Genomic DNA, 24,140 nt, shown 5'->3' with positions numbered 1-24,140 from the left:
CAGTTTTCCAAAAATTGCAGCTGCAGGAAAACCTCATAGTTCTAAATGGTTCCCAGTATGGGAAAACGGGCTGCTGTTTACAGTGCATGGAGGTGCCATTAAAGTGGGAGTAAACTCCCATGTATGATTTTTACCCATAGGTATGTCTTAAAGGGCTTATCTATAGGAACTGTAAAAAGATATTTACATTAGATGCAGCTACTGATGTCACCGGCGCATGTGCTCTGAAGGAACAGCATACCTGTGCCAGTTTCTTCAGAGCCGCTCCGTAAATAGTGATTTCCCGCGTGCATGCGCGGGAGTGGCATCATTGCTGGCTTGGCCATTCATATCGCCCGCAAACCCGGAAAAAAGATCGGGTGCATTCAGCGGTGACAGCACGCTGTTGGAGGGCTCCGTTTTCAGGCGAGTCTGTCATAATGTGATAATGTGATAATGTGCTAGTATGCGATACATACTTGGGGGGGGGGGGATGGGTATGTCGACTGATATCGTTTTTTCAGGGCCGATATGATACCGATTTTTTGGCTGCCTTTCAGGCCGATATCAGGTACCGATATTCTGTAGATTTAAACTTTTTATACTGTCCATATATTTTTTTTTTAATTTTTTTTTTTACTGTTATTGCTGTCACAAGGAATGTAAACATCTCTTGTGACAGTAATAAGCAGTGACAGGTACTCTTTATGGAGAGATCAGGAATATTATGTATGAATAGGGTGTCCACGTGTCCTGGATTGCCCGGGACAGTCCCGCATTTTGCAGGTCTGTCCCGAGACGCGGGCACTGCTCCATTGCACTTAAAAGTATTCAAAAAAGTCAAGATCAGCATTTTTGAAAACTTTCGATTTTTAAAACTGGATCCTTTAGGATGCCAGTAGTCCGGTAGTGATGTCATGACACCGGTCTGGGTTACTAGATCCAATACCTGAACAATGCTGATTTGCTTTGTTCAGGTCTTCGGCCAGCCAGTGGATGTGCCAGTTGGTTGCTCGGGGCTCCCGGTGAGACAGGAGACCCGGGCGCGGGGGGAATTGTCTCCTCCCGCTGCTTGGAATAAAAGCCGAGCGGCTGCTTAACCGCATTGGTTGTTATTACAAGAAAGCCGATCACCCGGCCTAAAGAATGGTACTGGGTATCACCCAGATACAAACCCATAAAGCAATATCGGTAACATTGGTAAGTTTGTGACTAATACCGAGGCTTCAAAGAAAAAAAAAAAAAAAAATTATATCAGCTGTTGATAATCGGTCGACCCCACAATGCATACTAGCACATTATGACTTAAACTGCCTGATGACTTTTTTTTTTTAAACATCGGAGAAGAGACAACTTTATGGATGTGCTTCATGCTTATCTACATGCCTCCTATGCAGAAATACAGTATTCAGCAGCTGTTCTGCTCATCACCTTGATTCAGCCAGTTAAAATTACTTCTTGCCCAATGACTCGGCAGCTGCTGAGGGTAGGGTGACCATATTTCCAAACTGGCATTCAGGGAAACCCCCCTTCCCAAAAAAGCTTGTGCTGTAACGAATCACAGCACAGCCGGGGCGGCGGGTGCGCGCTCTACCCAGAAGCGCTGAGCACACCCCCTAAAAAAGGCTGCCATATTGCCACTTTACTCTTTGACAGTACTTGTCCTGGCAGGCCGAGACACATTTTACCTTGTTCCAACGCTGGCTCCACACTGCCTCGCAGTGATTATAAACAGGAGGCGGATTTATAATTTGGCAGGACAAGTATTGCCAGTGAGTAAAGCGGCGATGTGGCGGCCTTTTTTTGGGGGGCATCAGATTGGCCTGTGGGGGCTGTGTCAGTTTCATTTTTGGACACTGTATTGTCCTGGAATGAAGGTGCCCTGACACGGGACAGACCCGCAAAATGCGGGACTGCCCCGGGCAATCCAAGACACGTGGTCACCCTTCTGGACACTGTATCGTCCTGGAATGAAGGTGCCCTGACGCAGGACTGTCCCGGGCAATCCAGGACACGTGGTCACCCTATTCATACAGGATATTCCTGAAAAAGCCCCTTTACTCAATATAGCCAGATCCCAACTCTAAAAAAGGAGTCACACCCACTTTTTTGCAGTAGCACACCGGTATTATAGCTTACGGGTGGACTTCTGCCTGGGTTGACCATCTTTTAAGCGCAGAATACTCTGTGCAAATAGTGCACCAAAATGTGAAAGATGCATTGGCAGAAGATGCCCAAAAGGTTCTCTTAAAAGAGAAACAGCCATCACTTTAGAAGAGCTGGAGAGAATGCAGACATCCCAAATCTCCCGCATTTGGCTGCGGGCTCCTGGACACCCGCGAGGGTTGGGCCTGTCACTCAGCCACAGACAGAAGAGCGAGCAGCCGGATAGAGTTCAAGCTGCTCTTTTTTCTGGCCAGGGGAGGAGGCGGGACGCAGCCGGGACCACTCCACTGGCGGACGCTGAGGCTGCGCCAGTGGACACGGATAGGTGGTACTGAAGGACATTGATGGGATGCACTGGTGTGCACTAATAGGCTGCACTGGTGGGCACTGATGGGCTGCACTGGTGTCCATTCGTGTCACCACTGATGAGGTGGCACGAATGGACACCGATAGGCTACACTGATGGTCATTGATGGGCTGCGGCAGTAGGCACTGATGAGGTGGCACGGATGGACACTAATAGGCTGAATTTCATTGGGGGGGGGGGGGCGCCGGCACGAAACGTCACCTCCCTGAAATGAGTTTTTTGCAGGTTGGGATGTCTGAGAATGTGACGTAGAATTCGCCAAGAGGCTGTATCTGCCTGTACACAGATGATAGGACGTTGCTGGAGGCGATACTGAACACATTCAGTTCCACAGCCCTAGAACCAGCATGGAGGAAGAACCACCTGTAGTCATCCTCAAATTACATACCCCTCAGTTGATGGGCGGCATAGTGGATGTTTTTCTTATTGTAGTGAAATTCAGGCTGACACAATGAGGCATTTCATTGAGGGCCATGACACGTTGTCATTGCAGCTCAGATGCTTTATGTACGCAGCTGACGCTTTTCATCTGAACGTTAGGATGCGCCCCTTGCACTTCACAATGAATCTGCCGGGCTCCAGCAGATGACAATGCACAGTGGCATTCCTGAGTATTTTGAGCCACCATAGAGTGCTTCTGACAAGTGATAGTGAAATGTCTTTTAGGCCTTTTAACCATTTGCCCTTCAGCTGTGACCACCCTTAGATTAACAACTGTGTCATTAATGTCCCCTCAGCTCCCGGTGTCACCTTCATTATTGTCATCTGTTCTCTGTGTGTGTGTCAAATTATTAATTTCACCTTCATTACTATCCTCTCCGTTCTATATGTGCGTCACCTTTATTAATGTCCCCTCAGTTGCCTGTGTCACCTTCATTACTATACTCTGTTCCACGTGTGTCACCTTAATGTCCCCTAAGTTTCCGGTCACCTTCATTACTATCCTCAGTTCCCTGTGTGCGTGTCACATTTTTTAGTGTCACCTTCATTACTGTCCTCTCAGCTCCATGTGTGTGAATTTTAGTTCTCCCATAAAGAGACGTGTATTTCTCCCATGGTTGGGCAGTGGGATCTTTCATTCTATGATTAGTGTAGGACCTACTAAAAATAGGGTACTTTGAGGCAGTGGTGGGTTTAAGCACTGTGCGTGTCCTTTCTTAATGTCCCCTCAGTTCCCTGTGTCACCTTCATTGCTGTCCCCCAGTTCTTGGTGTCACCTTCATTACTATCCCCTCTGGTGAGGTCCCTCAGTGGGGCAGAGGCAGAGCCGGGAGGAGTAGAAGTCACACTCCCTCCCGCTGCATGCCGCCGGAGTCGGACCAGAGAAGGAGGTGGGCAAGTGGGTGGAGACTCACTGGAGCTAAGCAGCACTAGTCGTGGGCCTCGCTCCGCCTCACTGAGTCTGTGTGTGACATCACTGGTTGCTAGACGCCAGGCGGGGGCAGCCCTAGCAACCAGTGTCGGCAATGTAGCTGGTAGGTTGGCTGTGTCCTCCACTTCATTCATGGACACAGTATTTTCCCGGAATGAAGGTACCCGGGACCCAGGACAGACGTGCCAACTGCAGGACATTCCCGGGCAATCTGGGACACATGGGCACCCTAGCTGCGGAGTGCATAGAGCAGTGATGGCGAACCTTGGCACCCCAGTTGTTTTAGAACTACATTTCCCATGATGCTCATCTACACTGCAGCGTGCATGAGCATCATGGGAAATGTAGTTCCAAAACATCTGGGGTGCCAAGGTTCACCATCACTGGCATAGAGGATGAGAAAGTGGGGAAGCCTCAACTTGGTTGCTCAGGATCTCCAGACCAGAAGCAGGCTTGCAAGTGTTACACCATTTACAAATCATATATAGCCTTACATAGAAGGGGGTTTGATTTTCCTGCTTAGCATTAAACAAAGCAAGCCTGAATTAGATGCTTTTGCATTGCAGGTAAAGTGCACCACTTTATGCAAAAGAAAGTATGAGCAGCAACCCTCACAATACACTAATCTCACACCACACCTATTACATCCCAATGTTCTTCTTTAAAGCCAATAAGACAGGCAGACAGACTATACCGTCATTCTCTTTATTTTATATACAGATAGACATTTTTAGAAAGCTTGCACTTCTGTAGAGCCGTGATCCACACAATATTTTGCCTGTAAACAGCGTGCATTCTAGTTGTAGTCAGTTCTAGGCAGCCGAAGAGCAGAGCTGCGCCCATAACATTTACTATTATTATCTTCCTTTGTTGTTAGTAAATGGAATGAGAGGCCTCCTCATCCCTGAGGACAGGAGGAGGATTACAGAGAAGATGAACAGACAGCAAAGACAATATGGCTACCACCTGGTCCTTCTCTACGCCTCACATGGAGTTCTGTATTCAAAAGGATGGACATCATGAAAAGTATAACATTTTTATAACAGTGTAATTAATATTTGTAACATTGTTCAGTGCATGGATTACGTAGGTCACATTTTATGTATAATTGTCCCCATATTTACATGCAGGCCAAGCTGTTCAGCAAACGGAGAGCAATGAGGTTGAGGAGCAGAGGCCTGACCCCCCCAAGAGCGAGGAGGAGCAGAGGCCTGACCCCCCCAAGAGCGAGGAGGAGCAGAGGCCTGACCCCCCCAAGAGCGAGGAGAAGCCGAGGCCTGACCCCCCCCCCAAGAGCGAGGAGAAGCCGAGGCCTGACCCCCCCCAAGAGCGAGGAGAAGCCGAGGCCTGACCCCCCCCAAGAGCGAGGAGAAGCCGAGGCCTGACCCCCCCCAAGAGCGAGGAGAAGCCGAGGCCTGACCCCCCCCAAGAGCGAGGAGGAGCAGAGGCCTGACCCCCCCCCCCCAAGAGCGAGAAGGAGCCGAGGCCTGACCCCCCCAAGAGCGAGGAGGAGCAGAGGCCTGACCCCCCCAAGAGCGAGGAGGAGCAGAGGCCTGACCCCCCCAAGAGCAAGGAGGAGCGGAGGCCTGACCCCCCCCCCAAGAGCAAGGAGGAGCGGAGGCCTGACCCCCCCCCCCAAGAGCAAGGAGGAGCGGAGGCCTGACCCCCCAAGAGCAAGGAGGAGCGAAGGCCTGACCCCCAAGAGCGAGGAGGAGCGGAGGCCTGACCCAAAGAGCGAGAGCCTTGAAGTCAATCTCATCATTGAGAGGGACAGGCTCTAAATTGGTAATCTCATCATGACTGTTAACATTTCAAAGATTTACATACACTCAGGGACCACTTTATTAGGTACACCTGTTGACACAAATTGCTAATCAGCCAATCACATGGCAGCAACTCCATGCATTTAGGCATCTAGACGTGGTGAAGATGACTTGCTGAAGTTCAAACCGAGTATTAGAATGGGGAAGAAAGGGGATTAAGTCCTTGTTCACATTGGAGTGATTTGTCACGCCATTTAACAGGTCAAATCACATGACAAGATGCAGCCTATTGCCAGCAATGGCACCGTTTCAACCGGTGCAACGCAGACTTTGTGGCACCTCACCTATTTGCAAAAATTAGTTCCTGCACTACTCTTGCTGATGAAACTGCACAGATGTCTTTCAAGTAGCACCAGAAAAATCGCACTGTCTTGCTACTTTGAAATTGAACTACTTCAAGTGAAGTAGCACGATTTCAAAGTACCATCAGTGTGAACCAGGGCTTAAGTGACTTTGAACGTGGCATGTTGTTGGTGCCACACAGGCTGGTCTGAGTATTTCAAAAACTTCTGATCTACTGGGATTCACACACACACACCTCTGGGGCTTACAGAGAATGGTCCGAAAAAGAGAAAATATCCAGTGAGCGGCAGTTTTTTGGAGGAAAATGCTTTGTTGATGTCAGAGGAGAATGGGCAGACTGGTTCCAGATGATCGCAAGGCAACAGTAACTCAAATAACCACTCGTTACATCCAAGGTATGCAGAATACAATCTCTGAACGCACAACACATCGAACCTTGAAGCAGATGAGCTACAGCAGCAGAAGTGCCACTCCTGTCAGCTAAGAACAGGAAACTGAGGCTACAATTCGCACAGGATCACCGAAATTGGACAATAAAAGTTTGGAAAAACGTTGCCTGATCTGATGAGTCTCGATTTCATCTGCAACATTTAGATGGTGGGGTCAGAATTTGGTGTAAACAACATGAAACAACACCGGTTCAGGCTGGTGTTGGTGTAATGGTGTGGGGGATATTTTCTTGGCACACTTTGGGCCCCTTAGTACCAACTGATCATTGTTTAAAACATCACGACCTACCTGAGTATTGTTGCTGACCATGTCCATCCCTTTATGACCACAGTGTACTCATCTTCTGATGGCTCCTTCCAGCAGGATAATGTACCATGTCACAAAGCTCCAATCATCTCACCACTGGACAATGAGGTCCCTGTACTCCAATGGTCTCCACAGTCACCACATCTCATCCTATAGAGAACCTTTGGGATGTGGTGGAATGGGAGATTCGCATCATGGATGTGCACCCACTGCGTGATGCCATCACGTCACTATGGACCAAAATCTCTGAGGAATGTTTCCAACACCTTGTTGAATCTATGCCACCAAGAATGAAGGCAGTTCTGAAGGCAAAAAGGGAGTCCAACCCAGTACTAGCAAGGTGTACCTAAAAAAGTGGCTGGTGAGTGTAGATGTCTATGGGGGAGGCCACATCTGTTTATTGCACAGCGCCCAGTAAAATACTGAAAATGTACGTGGTCAACTCCACATGGCTCATCATGACTAATGACATCAAAATTCCCACAATGCTCCTGGTAACCACAAAGTGATCTTTGACACGGCTTTAGATCACATTATAAAACAGAAGCATTTTTTTTTTCCCCCAGGCAAAAAAGGTCAAATTTAAAAAGCTCAAACTATAGTGATTTTGGCAATAGCAACACACGCTGTGCGGCTTCAGGTGAGCAACTTCTAATGACAGGTCCACTTGAGAAGAAAAACAAAAAAAAACAAAAAAACAAAAAAAACAAAAAAAAGGTTTTATACTGTGCGCCTACCAAGTGATTAAGAACAAACCTGGTAGAATAGAACAGAAGGAAACTTGAGAACACCAAAATTTGCCATTTAAATTAACCACTTCAGCCTCAGAAGATTTGGCTGCTGAATGACCAGAGCACTTTTTGTGATACGGCACTGCGTCGCTTTAACTGACAATTGCGCGGTCGTGCAACGTTGTACCCAAACAAAATTAACGTCCTTTTTTCCTCACAAATAGAGCTTTCTTTTGGTGGTATTTGATCATCTCTGCGCTTTTTATTTTTTGCACTATAAAAACAAAAAAAATGCGACAATTTTGGAAAGAAAGAGAGAAAGAGAAAGAAAGAGAAAGAAAGAGAAAGAAAGAAAGAAAGAAAAAGAAAGAAAAAGAAAGAGAAAGAAAGAAAAAGAAAGAAAAAGAAAGAAAGAAAAAGAAAGAAAAAGAAAGAAAGAGAAAGAAAGAAAAAAAAAGAAAGAAAACACACCCACACAATATTTTGTACCTTTTGCTATAAAATAAATATCCAATTTGTTTTTAAAAAAAGCAATTTTTTTCCCTCAGTTTAGGTCGATATGTATTCTTCTACAGATTTTTGTTATTGAAAATCGCTATAAGCGTATATGGATTGGTTTGCGCAAAAGTTACAGTGTCTACAAAATAGGGGATAGATTTATGGCATTTTTATAAATGTATTTCTTATTTTTTTACTAGTAATGGTGGCGATCTGCGTTTTTTATCGTGACTGCAACAGACACATCGGACACATTTTTGGGATGATTGACAATTATACATTGATCAGTGCTATAAAAATGCACAGATTATCGTATAAATGTCACTGGCAGGGAAGGGGTTCCTGTAAAAAGCTGCGCTCAGAAAGACTCAGTCTATACAAATGACATCAAGGAGATTTTCAAGTCCTTTCAAAGTAAGAACACCACCACCGTGTACTTCTAAGCAGTAGTGACAATCCACCGTAGTAGTTAAACCTGCTTACCAGATGGCAAGCATAAAAGGGCAGGTGGCTATAGCCCAGCCAAGGCCTTTTAGCTTGCTTGCGCTCCCAGTGTTCATATGGGGGGTAAATCTCCAGGCTCGCTTGCGCGGGTAGAAGACAGGCGGCTGTAATAAGAAGTGAAGGGGTTAACACTAGGGGGCAACCAAGGGGTTAACTGTGTTCCCTGACTGTGTGTTCTAACTGTAGGGGGAGGGGACTGACTATAGGAGATGACAGCTCGTGGTTCCTAGCTATTAGAACAGGGATTTGTGTGTTTACACACACACACACACACACACACACACACACACACACACGTCCCTGTTCTGCCTCTCGTGCTCGCGATTGCTCGTGGCCGGCGGTCATCACGACCGCCGGTCACGAGCTTCGGCACCCCTGCAGTGCAGCAGGCACGTGCACGCAACTCCGGCGGTGCACGTGCCTGCTATCCCGTTTGCCAACCTGCCGCAGTATAATGATGGCGGCTGGTCGGCAAGTGGTTAATCACATTTTTATTGAAAACTTAGTTGAACTTTACCTCTTCTTCAGCAAAACTGGTTTAATCATTGGCTAAGAATCTAGCTAGCTTTGGTATTGCTGCTGCAAATTAGAGCTGATCTGTCATCTACTCTAACAAATGTAGTTGTAAAGTGCCACTAAAGGCAATACCATTATCCCATGTCGGCCCCCCCCCATTTGCCATCTGTATCCCATTAGTGAGGTTTCCCTTTGCTTCCCATAGCCAAAACAGGTAGTAAGAGGAAATCCTCCCAAATAAAAGTAATCCCACAGTTCCACCAAAACTAGTGTCCCCATTGGAAGATACCCCCTCTATTCCTGTTCTCATGACAACCTAAAATTTTAGATTTTCTTTTTTCTTTCAAAAGACAAAAAAAAAAAAAAAAGGGGGTGGGGGGGCTACTTCAGATTATATTACCTTATTTAGGTAGGAAAAGAAGGGACAAAATGGCTGCCTCAGATTAGATTCCTTTATGGATTTGGAGAAGAAGAAACTAAATGGATGTTTCAGAACACGTTTGCACTTTATATTTCAAAATGGCTGCTTAATATATTAGGCATGCTTAATAAATTCTATACAAATGAGAAAAAAAAAAAAAAAAAAAAAAAAAAAAAAAAAAAAAAAAGGGCTTCTGCAGGCCTGGTTCACATTGTATATGAAGAGCAAACAAGACAATATGGCTGCCCCAGGATCAGGCACACTTCTGCTTTTCTGAAGTGGCCAAAAGTTTTGAGAATGACACAAATAATAATTTTCACAAAGTCTGCTGCCTCAACGTTTATGGTGGCAATTTGCATATATTCCAGAATGTTATGAAGAGTGATGAGAGGAATTGCAAAGTCCCTCTTTGCTATGAAAATGAACTTAATCCCATAAAAAAAAACATTTCCACTGCATTTGTGAAGAAGGCTTCAGGGCGCCCCCAAGAAAATCCAGCAAGCGCCAGGACTGTCTCCTACAGTTGATTCAGCTGCGGGATCAGGGGGCACCACCAGTGCAGAGCTTGCTCAGGAACGGCAGCAGGCAGGTGTGAGTTCATCTGCATGCACAGTGAGGAGAAGACTATTGGAGGATGGCCTGGTGTCAAGAAGGGCAGCAAAGAAGCCACTTCTCTCCAGGAACCTCATCAGGGACAGACAGATATACCGTATTTATCGGCATATAAAAACGCACCGGCGTATAACACGCACCCCAATTTAGGAGGGAATTTTAAGGAAAAAAAACTTTTAGGAGGGAAGTTGAAGGGAAAAAAAAAAAAAAAAAAACTTACATTTAAATGCCCTTCATTGCAGCCTTGTCAGTGCAGCCTTGCCCCAGTGCAGCCTGGGATCCCCTGTCCCTGCTTCCAGGGCTTCAAAATCGCGGTCCGCGATTTGAAAATGGCGCCGCCGGCGCCGAAGTACACAGAGCCGGTCCTCGGCTCTTTCCGGCGGCTCTCGTTTACTTTCGGCTCCACTCGTAGTCCCGAGCGGAGCTATCCGAGTAGGTTCGGATAGCTCCGCTCGGGACTACGAGTGGAGCCGAAAGTAAACGAGAGCCGCCGGAAAGAGCCGAGGACCGGCTCTGTGTACTTCGGCGCCATTTTCAAATCGCGGTCCGCGATTTTGAAATTTGGACAGCTCGGGATCGGCGTATAACACGCACCTGCGACTTTCCCCTGATTTTAAGGGGAAAAAAGTGCGTGTTATACGCCGATAAATACGGTATTATGCAAAAAGTACAGGGATTGGACTGCTGAGGACTTGGGTAAAGTCATTTTTTCTGATGAATCCCCTTTCCGATTGTTTGGGGCATCTGGAAAAAACCTTGTACGGAGAAGAAAAGTTGAGCGCTACCATCAGTCCTGTGTTATGCCAACAGTAAAACATCCTGAGATCATTCATGTGTGGAGTTGCTTCTAAACCAAGGGAGTGGTCTCACTTACAATTTTTACTAAGAACGCAGCCATGAATAAAGAATGGTACAAAAAACATCCTCCGAGAGCAACTTCTCCCAACTATCCAAAAACTGTTTGGTGATGAACAATGCCTTTTCCAGCATGATGGAGCACCTTGCCATAAGGTAAAAGTGATGGCCAAGTGGCTTGCGGAACAAAACATCAAAATTTTAGGTCCATGGCCAGGAAACCCCCCAGACCTTAACCCCATTGAGAACTTGGTCAATCCTCAAGAGGTGGGTGAACAAAAACAAATCAATCAAGATGTGACCCAGAAGTTGATTGACAGCCAGGGCAAATTGCAGAGGTATTGAAAAAGAAGGGACAGGCAAGTGTCCTAATGTTAAAAGTGGCAGACGAAACTCCTCTTTAAAAATGTGCCAAAAATTTCTATATTATATTATATTATAATATATATATATATATATATATATATATATATATATATATATATATATATATATATATATATATATATATATATATATATATATATATATCTCCCTACAGATCCCTTCATAAAAAGGAGTACCTGTCACTGCTTATTACTGACTCAAGGGACGTTTACATTCCTTCTGACAGCAATAAAAGTGAACAGAATTTTTTTTTTTTTTTTGTAAATACGGACAGTGTAAAAAAATTAAAAATAAATTTAAAGCGCCCCATCCAGAAGCGAACGTATACGCAAGTCGTGACCTCAAATGTAAACAGTGTTCAAACCACACATGTGAGGTATCGCTGCAATCTTTCGGGCGAGAGCAATAATTCCAGCACAAGACCTCTAACTCTACACAGGTAACCTGTAGAAATGTTTAAAACGTCACCTATGGAGATTTTTAAGTACCGTAGTTCACCACCATTCCCTGACGTGCGCAATTTTAAAGCGTGACATGTCAGGTATCCATTTACTTGGCGTAATATCATCTTTCACATTATACAAAAACATTGGGCTAACTTTACGGTTTAGTTTTTCTTTTTTTAAAATTCATGAAAGGAAACATTTTTGTAAAAATTGCATTTGAAAGACCGCTGCGCAAATACTGTCTGACATAAAATTTTGCAACAACCACCATTTTATTCTCTAGGGTCTCTGCAAAAAATAAAAATAAAAAATGTATAAATGTATTATATATAAAAAATGAACAGCCATTAATGTCTAAACCACTGGCAACAAAAGTGAGTACAGCCCTAAGCGAAAATGTCCAAAGTGGGCCCAAAGTGTCAATATTTTGTGTGACCACCATTATTTTCCAGCACTGCCTTAACCCTCTTGGGCATGGAGTTCACCAGAGCTTCACAGGTTGCCACTGGAGTCCTCTTCCACTCCTCCATGATGTCATCACAGAGCTGGTGGATGTTAGAGACCTTGTACTCCTCCACCTTCCGATTGAGGATGTCCCACAGATGATCAATAGGGTTTAGGTCTGGAGACATTCTTGGCCAGTCCACCATCTTTACCCTCAGCTTCTTTAGCAAGTCAGTGGTCGTCTTGGAGGTGTGTTTGGGGTCGTTATGTTGGAATACTGCCCTGCGGCCCAGTCTGCGAAGGGAGGGGATCATGCTCTGCTTCAGTATGTCACCGTACATGTTGGCATTCATAGTTCCCTCAATGAACTGTAGCTCCCCAGTGCCGGCAGCACTCATACAGCCCCAGACCATGACACTCCCACCACCATGCTTGACTGTAGGCAAGACACACTTGTCTTTGTACTCCTCACCTGGTTGCCACCACACACACTTGACACCATCTGAATCACATAAGTTTATTTTGGTCTCATCAGACCACAGGACATGGTTCTAGTAATCCATGTCCTTAGTCTGCTTGTCTTCAGCAAACTGTTTGTGGGCTTTCTTGTGCATCATCTTTAGAAGAGGCTTCCTTCTGGGATAACAGCCATGCAGACCAATTTGATGCAGTGTGCGGTGTATGGTCTCGCTGACCCTCCACCCCTTCAACCTCTGCAGCAATGCTGGCAGCACTCATAACCTCTGGATATGACGCTGAGCATGTGCACTCAACTTCTTTGGCCGACCATGGCAAGGTCTGTTCTGAGTGGAACCTGTCCTGTTAAACCGCTGTATGGTCTTGGCCATTCAGTTTCAGGGTCTTGGCAATATTCTTTATAGCCTAGGCCATCTTTATGTAGAGCAACAATTCTTTTTTTCAGATCCTCAGAGAGTTCTTTGCCCTGAGGTACCATGTTGAACTACCAGTGAGAGAGTGAGAGTGATAACACCAAACTTAACACACCTGCTGCCCATTCACACCTCAGACCTTTCTAACACTAATGGGTCACATGACACCGGGGAGGGAAAATGGCTATTTGGGCCCAATTTGGACATTTTTACTTAGGGGTGTACTCACTTTTGTTGCCAGCAGTTTAGACATTAATAGCTCGTGTGTTGAGTTATTTTGAGGGGACAGCAAATTTACACTGTTATACAAGCTGTACACTTACTACTTTTCCATTGTAGCAAAGTGTAATTTCTTCAGTGTATGTGTGTATATATATATATATATATATATATATATACACACACACGCACATATATACATATATCTTTGGGGTTCTAAATAATTTTCTAGCAAAAAATATGGATTTTAACTTGTAAGCAACAAATGTCAGAAAAAGGCTTAGGCAGGAAGGGGTTAATATTTGCGTCATTCTCAAAGCTTTTGGCCTTGGCTGTAGTATTATGTGTTGGGAGTTTAGCATTGCAGTCCCAGGCCTGTGTGTGTTTGCATTGGCTATGAATTAGGCCCGTGTTTGCCTGGTGTTGATGCACACGTCTTGTCATCGTCTGCTCTGGTTCTTTCTAGACCATCGCAGGGAAAACAATAACTCAATAAATAAAGTTGAAAAACGTGTTAGTTCTAAGCTCACCACGCAAAGAGACTTAAATATTGACAACCCCTCAGCCTGTGGACAGGCCGATAATCCCACCTCACGCCATTATTTGCCGTTATGTTTTCAGCGTCTGCTTCAGGCACTCTTATTTAACTCCTTAATGGCTCATTTACATTTGCAGCAACAATGACTGACATGCCTCTGAAAAGTGGTCAGATCACATTTCAGCAATTTTTGACAGGGAGTGAAGGCGGTATTATTGCCTCATCACCTGTGTTAACCCTGAAAATGCTGCACCACAACCGTCTGTATTGCACGTGGCTGCAGCGTGGGCCCCATTCACTTGTATGGGTTGCATTCGGGGGAGCAGTAGTACCTGCTGAACGCAACAGGTGCTTCAATTGCTGCCGTGGCCGTGAAGCAAGGCGCAGCAGCATGTGTACACCCGTCCACTGACTCTGCAGATTGTGGGGGAGCAGTCTGCAAACATGGCTCAACCACATTTTTACTGCTCTAAAAGAGACCATTTTAAAAAAAACTGCAGGAAAAAAAAAATAAAAATAAAAAGGAAGAAGAGTATAATTAATTTGTATATACAGTGCCTTGCAAAAGTATTCACCCCCTTGGCTTTTTTACCTAATTTGTTACATTACAGCCTTTAGTTCAATGTTTGTTTTAATTTGAATTATATGTGATGGATCAGAACTAGAGCTGGGAGATTTTCTTAAAAAAAAAAATCTTCGATTCTCTTAAAAAAAACTCAATTCACGATTCGAATTGAGTTTTTTTTTTTTTTTTTTGGAAACTGCGCCGGTCCGGAGGCGCTGCGGGCATGAGCTTTTAGGCGAGGCCGCGGCTTCGGCCTAGTCCGCAGCGTCCGACCGTAGCCGCGGACTAGGCCGAAGCCGTGGCCTCGCCTAAAAACTCATGCCCGCAGCACCTCGGGACCGGCGCGGTGGAAAAAAAAAAAAAATCTAAAAAAATCCATTTGCTTAAATTTTGAATCGATTTGACCTCTCAACTCGATTCAAGATTTAAATCGATTTTTTTCCCAGCCCTAATCAGAACACAATAGTCCAAGTACATAAAACTACCAGTATTTTTCAGAAATAAAAAAACTGATAATTGGCATGTCTGTATGTATTCACCCCCTTTGTTATGAAGCCCATAAAAAGCTCTGGTGCAACCAATTACCATGATGTCCACCTGTGTGCAATCTAAGTGTCACATGATCTGTCATTACATATACACACCTTTTTGAAAGGCCCCAGAGGCTGCAACACCTAAGCAAGAGGCACCACTAACCAAACACTGCCTTGAAGACCAAGAAACTCTCCAAACAAGTAAGGGACAATGTTGTTGAGAAGTACAAGTCAGGGTTAGGTTATAAAAAAAAATATCCAAATCTTTGATGATCCCTAGGAGCACCATCAAATCTATCATAACCAAACGGAAAAAACATGGCACAACAGCAGACCTGCCAAGAGACGGCCGAACACCAAAACTCACAGACTGGGCAAGGAGGGCATTAATCAGAGAGGTAGCACAGAGACCTAAGGTAACCCTGGAGGAGCTGCAGAGTTCCACAGCAGAGACTGGAGTATCTGTACATAGGATGACAATAAGCCGTACGCTCCATAGAGTTGGGCTTTATGGCAGAGTGACCAGAAGAAAGCCATTACTTTCAGTAAATAACAAAATGGGACGTTTTGAGTTTGCAAAAAGGCATGTGGGAGACTCCCAAAATGTATGGAGGAAGGTGCTCTGGTCTGATGAGATTAAAATTGGACTTTTTGGCCATCAAAGAAAACCCTATGTCTGGCACAAACCCAACACATCACCCAAAGAACACCATCTCCACAGTGAAACGTGGTGGTGGCAGCATCATGCTGTGGGGATGTTTTTCAGCAGTCGGGACTGGGAAACTGGTCAGAGTTGAGGGAAAGATGGATGGTGCTAAATACAGGGATATTCTTGAGAAAAACCTACACCACTTTGTGTGAGATTTGAGGTTAGGACAGAGGTTCACCTTCCAGCAGGACAATGACCCCTAACACACTGCTAAAGCAATACTAAGGAGAAACATGTAAAGGTGTTGGAATGGCCTAGTCAAAGCCCAGACCTCAAGCCAAAAGAAAATCTGTGGTTAGACTTAAAGATTGCTATTCACATACGCAAACCATCCAACTTGAAGGAGCTGGGGCAGTTTTGCAAGGAGGAATGGGCAAAAATCCCAGTGGTAAGATGTGGCAAGCTCATAGAGACCTATCCAAAGCGACTTGGAGCCGTGATAACCGCAAAAGGTGGCTCTACAAAAGTATTGACTTTAGGGGGGGGTGAATAGTTCTGCACATTGACTTTTTCTGTTATTTTGTCCCATTTGTTGTGTGCTTCACAATAAAAAAATAAAAAAAAAAAATCTTCAAAAGTTGTGGGCATGTTCTGTAAATTAAATGATGCAAATCCATGTTAATTCCAGGTTGTGAGGCAACAAAACACGAAAAATGCCAAGGGGGGGGGGGGGGTGAATACTTTTGCAAGGCACTGTATGTATAAAAAGAAAAAGTCCAGGGATTGCTGCTTAAGTGCAATCATCCCTGGACTTTTTCTTTATATATGGCTGGCACTAGGACGTATACTGTGTGCTGTCTACCACACCTGTGAAGTACACACAGGCCAAATATCAACTTGTGTGTACGGCAGCCATTGCGACAGAAGCTGGCCAAAACGTCTGGCTTGCGTCGAAGGGGCATGATCGAAAAAGGTCTGCCGATCGGCATATGATCAGTGCTTTCAGCCATTTGTTTAGCAAAAAATAAAAAACCCAGTGGCGATAAAACACTGCCAAAAGAATGCTCTCTCTTTCTAAAAAAAAAAACCCCAAAAAAAAACCCCAAAAAAAAAAAATAAATAGTTTGGGTACATGACCACACAATTGTCAAAGTGCGACAGCGCTGAAAATCAGCCTGGGCAGGAAGGGGGTAAAATGGTCCAGTAGGCACGGGGTTAAAGCAGCAAACACTCAGGTAATGATGGAGCACAAGTTTGACCTGTATTGTGATAAATTGCTTAGGGACAGGTTGTGACTTGCAAGGTCATTGTATTCTGACAGCGGGAGGCTTCCCAGCTGTCAGAATAGAAGGATCACTGCCGGTGGCTATAGCCATCTATTCAGCCGGCTTTACTGGCTGCAATCTGCTAGAAATCTAAGGACACAAATCTTTCCCGACTATGAACTCTGCTCCCATGGACTATGTCCTCCACCTTGCCTCCAGTGGCTCTTCTGAGAGAGAAGAGGATTTTATGGCGAGTACAAAATCCTATTCTTGGTGTCCACAGGAAATAATAAGTGTTTATGGGCAGCAAACAGTTTATTACAATGCTTCCAATCTCTACAGAGAAAGTCTCTGGAGTTTTACCACCCAAGACTGTAAAACAGCCCTGGTTGAAGCAACAAGTTGATCTTCTAGTTTTAGAGTGACGCACACTACAAAAAGAGTGATCTCCTTTAATTAAGAAATAATCGCAGTAGACTGCGACTCTTCTGAAGCTCATCAGTCAAGGAATGGAGCGACTCGCATTTAGACAGTCTTTGGGGCCAATGGCTGCTGGGTCTGCGTTTTATGCAGGAAAAAAAAAAAAAGGTTCCTGCACCATTTTAAAAATGCAGCGGCCAGGAAATTGCATGGTGTTTTAGCACCATGTGATTTCTCGGTGGTTTCTACACCCGCAAACAGGCTGCTTTAGATGTGTGGGTGCCATTAAGAATGAATGGCAATGCCACACATTTTTAAAGAGCAGAGCATTTTGGCTGTGGGCGATTGCGAAAGCAATTCCTGCACTTGCAATCACCCACAACAGTGTGAACCAGGCTTAAGGCTGCAAGCAAATGTAATACAGAATCAGCAGGAAAGGGTGCAGAAGCATGCTTGTGGCTTCTGCGACCAAAGTCAGCAAACAACTGAAAAATTTGGGTCAAAGTCTTGCATGACCATGGTAAAAACCTCAACCGATAGAGGAGGGGGTCCAGCCACACCTGACAGAGCCAAGGATTCCAAAGATAGAATTTACTCTAAAATCAGAGAGTAACATTACAGGCTATAGGAGGTCAACAATGGCAGTAGGCACACTGTAAGAAGCCCCTAAACCATTAGTAGAATGTAATCTGGGGGCACCCAGTATAGCAGGATGCCCCCCCACCCCCCCACCCCCCACAAATGTATAGAATTGGACATATTGCAACCAAACGACAACACATAGGCTCGTGGTAAGGGGAGAGGCCTCAGGAACTCATGAAACCCAGACAACTGGTAGCAGGTGAGGGTCAAATGGCCAGAGGTGACCTAAACCACTGTAGGCAGGCAGCAGGAATGATCAAAGATTGAAGTTCCACGTGACTCTCTGCAGCTGGAATGGAGAAATGTTCCCCCAAGGTATGGTAGCAAGGAGTGTACAAAACTCTACCAAGCAGATGACATTAGCCCACAGTATTAACCCCTTACATGGCACAAATTGGCAAGAATGGGCCCAGTGACCTTAAGAATTGAGGTAGCTCCCAATGCTCAGCTCAACAAGTCTACATTTTGAGAAAATCTTTAGAGGCAGGGCAAGCTCTCAGGCAATGCCAACATCTTTGGAGCAGGAGAACACTCCGCAACTAACGTTTACCAGAATGGAGTATGGAAAGTTCCCCCATGCAGAGCCCGGTGCCCATAGGTCACTTTCAGGCTATCCACGTAGCATCCAGTCCAATCGGGGATGGATGCGATATTCCAAAAACTAAACTGAGGACGACCACACCAGTGACAGCACTAGAAAGCTGCAACAAAGAGGAAGCTCCAGCAGTGATGTAGAGAGGAGCCTTGACTGACTGAAGTAAATAAATAAAATAAAATAAATCCACCACAAAGAAAGAAGCACTGTTTAAAGCGGAGTTCCACCCATTTAAAAGTCAGCAGCTACAAAAAGTGTAGCTGCTGACTTAACAGACACTCACCTGTCCTACAAACCAGCGATGCGGGTGCACAAAGCCTCGCTCCTCTCCGCCAGCATTGTAACTGTGGTCCCCAGGCTGTGGCTTCACAGCCGGGCGCGCACTGCGCGTTGTGAATGGGCGGACAATCTTCTGGGACCTGTGACTTATCCCATTCGAGATTGGAGGGAGGGGAGAGGTAAACTTCCTCTCGGCGCCAGGAGAAGTGGGAGCTGGGTGCCTGTCAAAACTGGGTACCCCCCACCCCCCCAAAAAAGTGGCATGCCAAATGTGGCATGTCAGGGGGTCATCAGTACCTTAAGCAGAAGTTCCATTTTTTGGGGGAACTCCACTTTAAGCCTGATTAAGCCCTGTGGGCAGGGTGAAACGTGGCGTGGAGACGTAACTCGGGAGAAGATAGGCTGAAGCCAGTTTTCATCCATCTATGCATTCGCCTATCTTCGGTGTGGGGCTTCTTTCCTCTCTTCTACTACCATGAAGAGGGAAAAAGGCACTATACTAGACAGACCTACAGTTTCCTTGCCAGTATCTACTCCTCCTGTTGGAGGTATAATCTGAATGTTGAAACTTTCTGTATCCCTCCATGGTCAAAAAATATAAAGGATTTTGCTGTTCTCCAATCATTGGCAGCATGATTCTGATTAGGGCATCGCTAATGGATTCCTTGGTGCTTATGAAGATTGTAGATGAATGTTCTGTCCTTGTGAACAGAGTTTGCGTTTGATTAGAGACTGAAGCGAACCCTCCCATGTTCTCCAAGACATGTGAGTGCTATAAATATTTCAGGAAGTAAATAAAATCTGCATGTCTTCAGGAGTGGGACCACTGTATGTATATGCCATGTCCAAAGGATCATGCTCCCACAATAAGAATGCTCCAGGCGTCTTTAGGCATGGGATCTCTGCATGCATCGACTTGTATGGCATTGCGTCAGCGATGTCACAATTCCAATCAGTGCAACGCCGACTTTGCAGCGTTGCATAAATTTGCGAATGGTGTTCCTGCACTACTTTTGCAGATTTCAGGTGCAACTTCAATAGACATCTGTGCATGAAGCAGCACGGATGTCTTTCAAGTCGCACTCAAAGTCGTGGCTTTGAAATCATGGGATTTCAGATGAAGTTGCACGATTTCAAAGCCGTGTTCAGTGTGAATGAGGGCTAAAGCCCATTGGTTTCTATGCACAGCTGCACCAGAGTTTGCCCTCTCCACTTTTAGTAAATCCACCCCACTGTCCATGTGTTTTTGATGCACAATAAATAACGCACTGGACTGCATTTGGTGTGAACCAGCCCTAAGTTCTCATTTACTTTTTTTTCCCCCAAAGAAACGTGGACTTGTTATTAACCTCAATAAAGAATAATAATATTGGCAAATCACATTATCTTGAGTACCTCTTCCTTGCAACAAAAAAAAAAAAAAAAAAAAGAGAAGAAGAGCTAGTGTGCATGGAGCCCTAAATTGATAATAAAGTTAAAAAAAAAAAAAAAAAAAAAAAAAAAAAAATTTACACGTCATACTTACCTGCTCTGTGAAGTGGTGTTGCACAGAGCAGCCCGGATCCTCCTCTTCGGTGCTCCTGGCCTCTCCCTCCTGTCGAGTGCCCCCACAGCAAGAAGCTTGCTATGGGGGCACCAGAGCCGAGCCGCAGCTCCTGTGTGTCCATTCAGACACAGACATTCAAGAATGACATTTCCTGCAAGGCTAGTTAAAAACACCTGAATATATTAAGAAAAAAAAAAAAAAAAAAAAATTATACAGGGGGTTTGGTCACGCTATATGGTCATATAGCACTAAGCCCACCTACTGCGACAAAGTACCCCGAATTAGTGGATCCTACCTAGGGCTCGGAGATTTTCAAAAATAAATAAATAAAACAAAAAAAATCTGCGATTTTCTTTAACAAAAAAAAAAAAAAAAAAACAAACTAGGCCGAAGCCTCACCTAAAAACTCCTGCCCACAGCTCCTCAGGACCGGCGCGGTGTCAGCACCGGTCCTGGGGAGCTGCAGGCAGGAGTTTTTAGGTGAGGCCACGGCTTCGGCCTAGTCCGCAGCGTCCAGCCTTGCGGACTAGGCCGAAGCCTCACCTAAAAACTCCTGCCCACCGCTCCTCAGGACCGGCGCGGTGTCAGCACCGGTCCTGGGGAGCTGCAGGCAGGAGTTTTTAGGCGAGGCTGAGGCTTCGGCCTAGTCCGCGGTGTCCGGCCTTGCGGACTAGGCCTCAGCCTCACCTAAAAACTCCTGCCCACCGCTCCTCAGGACCGGCGCGGTGTCAGCACCGGTCCTGGGGAGCTGCAGGCAGGAGTTTTTAGGCGAGGCTGAGGCTTCGGCCTAGTCCGCGGTGTCCGGCCTTGCGGACTAGGCCTCAGCCTCACCTAAAAACTCCTGCCCACAGCTCCTCAGGACCAGCGTGGTGTAAGAACCGGTCCTGGGGAGCTTCAGGCAGGAGTTTTTAGGCGAGGCTGAGGCCTAGTCCGCGGCGTCCGGCCTCGCGGACTAGGCCGAAGCCGCGGCCTCGCCTAAAAACTCCTGCCCGCAGCTCCCCAGGACCGGCGCGGTGAAAAAATAAATAAATAAATAATATAGAAAAAAAAAATCGATTTGCTTAAATTATGAATCGATTTGACCTCTCAACTCGATTCAAGGTTTAAATCGATTTTTTCCCAGCCTTAGTCCTACCCTAGTAATAGAATGGAAGATCCTGTGTCTCAACCATGGGAGCTGAACTCCTCTATGTGGGAGAACTGAAGGGGATTCCTCCTATGCACTGGTGACCACTAAATAAGAGGTAATGAGAGGGGGAGGGGTGCTCCAGCCCAAAAAACCTGGTCACCTGAACATATTAAAAAAAAAAAAAAAAGTTTTCGCAGTAAGTGGGCTTAGCACTATATGACCATATAGTGTGACCAAACCCCCGTATATTTTTTTTGAATATGTTCAGGTGTTTTTAACTAGCCTTGCAGGAAACGTCATTCTTGAATTTGTGCGCTGTAATATGTTTTGTACTGTTTGTTGGTCTTATAGCAGCACCATCTTGAATCTAAAATGCATTTTAGGGTATGCCCCCCAAATATGTTTTTGGACATTCAGACACAGAGCCATGGTTTGGCCCCACCCCCTCTCTCTCCTGATTGGAGGATTTTAACAGCAGTGGGAGCCAATGGTGTTGCTGCTGTGTCTCAGCCAATCAGGAGGGAGAGTTCCGGACAGCCAAAGGGCACTTATGCACATTGCTGGATAGAGATGGGACTCAGGTAAGTTTAGGGGGGGGGGGGCGCAGCTGCACACAGGTTGTTTTTTTTTTTGTTTTTTTTTATCTTGCATGAAGATAAAAAAAAAAAAAAAAAAAAAAAAAGAAAAAGAAAAAAAACACACACCTTCTGGACTTTTCAACCACTTTAAAAGTGCTAAAACCACTTTTACCTACAAGCCTATATTGAAATCAGGTTTAGGAGATATTTACGAAAAGAGCCAAGCCCCAATGACTACGGCGCAATGCGCTGATGTCATATGCGCACTTTAGAAAGGGCGCATTGTGCCCTTTCTAATAGGGATCATGCCGTGACTGGCGACTCCAGCCAGTCACAGAGCCGGAGTTCGCGGCCCTGGAAGGAAGCGGGGCAAAGATGGACGCTCGCTGCTAGTGGGGACAACGGTGACATTGCGGGCTTCGGTTTCAGGTAAATGACACATAATGGGCTACTATGCGATGCATAGTAGCCCATTATGCTTTACCTTTGCAGGGAAATAAAGAGGAAGTAAAACCCACCAGGGTTTACTTCCTCTTTAAGTCTAGTACACACTAGTAGTTTTTTTTTTTTCAACCCAGCGGGCTGAATGAAAAAAAAATTGATACCTCAGATCAGAGCCACTGTACTAATTATGCGACGTTAGTACATCAATCTCCCCTGCTGTTCTAATGTGTTCTGACAGATGGGGTGGCCCCCCCGCCACAACACTCCGGTCAGCGCTCTCAGCCACTGAGCGCACTGAAGGGAAGACGGACAGTGGGCCTTTTTTTTTTTTTTCGGTCATGACCCTTCCACAGAAGCCAGCCGACTGCCTGCAGTACAAAGGGGCTGAATGTCCGGCAGTATCGGCCAGTTCAGTGGTGGCCGATGCTGTCCAATATGGGGCCCATGTGTACTTGGCTTTACTTGTAAAGAGCAACAAAGCGATGAACAAATGAGCAAATAAATGCTGTTCAAAAAGATGCCATTTAGGCCTCATGCACACTGGACGTTATAAAAAAAAAAGCCAGTAGCGTTATCTGTAGAATATGTTTTTCAGCTCTTTTTTTTTTTTTTTTCCCAGCTGTAGTGGTTTTTAGCAATACTATACGCCCACAAAAGCTTATGGCTTCAAAAACGTGTTGTTCAGCGTTTATTTTTTCATCAGAGTAAAGGCTCGTACACACTATAAGAAAATTGTCCGAACGTTTTCGTCGGAGCAATTTTCATATAGTGTGTGCACAACTTTAAACAGCCGATTCTGACTTTTCGTACGGAAAAATTCCCGAAGGGACAAACTCCAACATTTTTCTCGTACGGGGACAGAACGAACGGTTTTCGTTTAATGTGTACAGGGCCGGATTAAGAGCATCATGTGCTTGGTGCTGAGAATTTTGGTGCACCTTTTACTGGGCACCCTTCTGTGTTTCGAAGAGCCTGTGTTGGCATGCGCCCAAACTCCAAAGGGCACATGCCAACTAGGGAAGCCTGGCATTTGACTTGCCAGGTTGCCGTAAGGGCCATGCATTGGCGTGCACTCTGAGCTTAAAGAGTGCAGCCGAGTGGGCCTAACACTATGAAAGCCCCAGAATTCTGCAAGAGCCCTGCATTGGCGTGCCCCAGGCTTCCGTTAGGACTGCTCATGTGGCGCCCATTATCAATCCCACCACCCTGCCCAGGCAGTGCATGCGGAATGCAGGGCCCGTCAGGGGAGAACTCTGTTGGCCCATTGCTTTTCGTGAGCAGTGTGTTCTTTTTGGGTGGCTGGGCCTATATTAAAAGGTAGGGGCCTGGAGCTGCAGCTCCAGTAGCCCCTACGTTAATCCAGCCCTGTCCCGAAGCAAGATTTAGTACTTGTTGGAGAAATCCTTGTTGGCAAGTACAGAGGTCAGACGTTTCTTGTAGTTGGAGACCAGGTTTGCAAACATCTCAGGAGGGATTTTGGTCCACTCTTCTTTACAGATCTTCTCTAAATCCTTAAAGGGTAAGTTCACCTTTACAGAAAAATCTGTAAGGTGAACTTACACAGGACACCGTCTCCCGTCAGGGGAGAACTCTGTTGGCCCATTGCTTTTCATAAGCAGTGTGTTCTTTTTGGGTGGCTGGGCCTATGTTAAGGTAGGGGCCTGGAGC

The 24,140-nt window shown here is 45.6% G+C and overlaps 1 protein-coding gene across 1 annotated transcript in view; it reads right to left on the bottom strand.

Annotated features, from left to right (window-relative positions):
• The window catches only part of ROGDI (rogdi atypical leucine zipper), a 62,605-nt gene that overhangs the window by 27,156 nt on the left and 11,309 nt on the right, over positions 1–24,140 (bottom strand). The gene's annotated exons all lie outside the window — the stretch shown is intronic.

Source organism: Aquarana catesbeiana, linkage group LG06 (genome assembly GCF_042186555.1).
Source record: "Aquarana catesbeiana isolate 2022-GZ linkage group LG06, ASM4218655v1, whole genome shotgun sequence".
NCBI classification, from domain to species: domain Eukaryota; kingdom Metazoa; phylum Chordata; class Amphibia; order Anura; family Ranidae; genus Aquarana; species Aquarana catesbeiana.
This window is presented reverse-complemented; position numbering and strand designations above follow the sequence as displayed.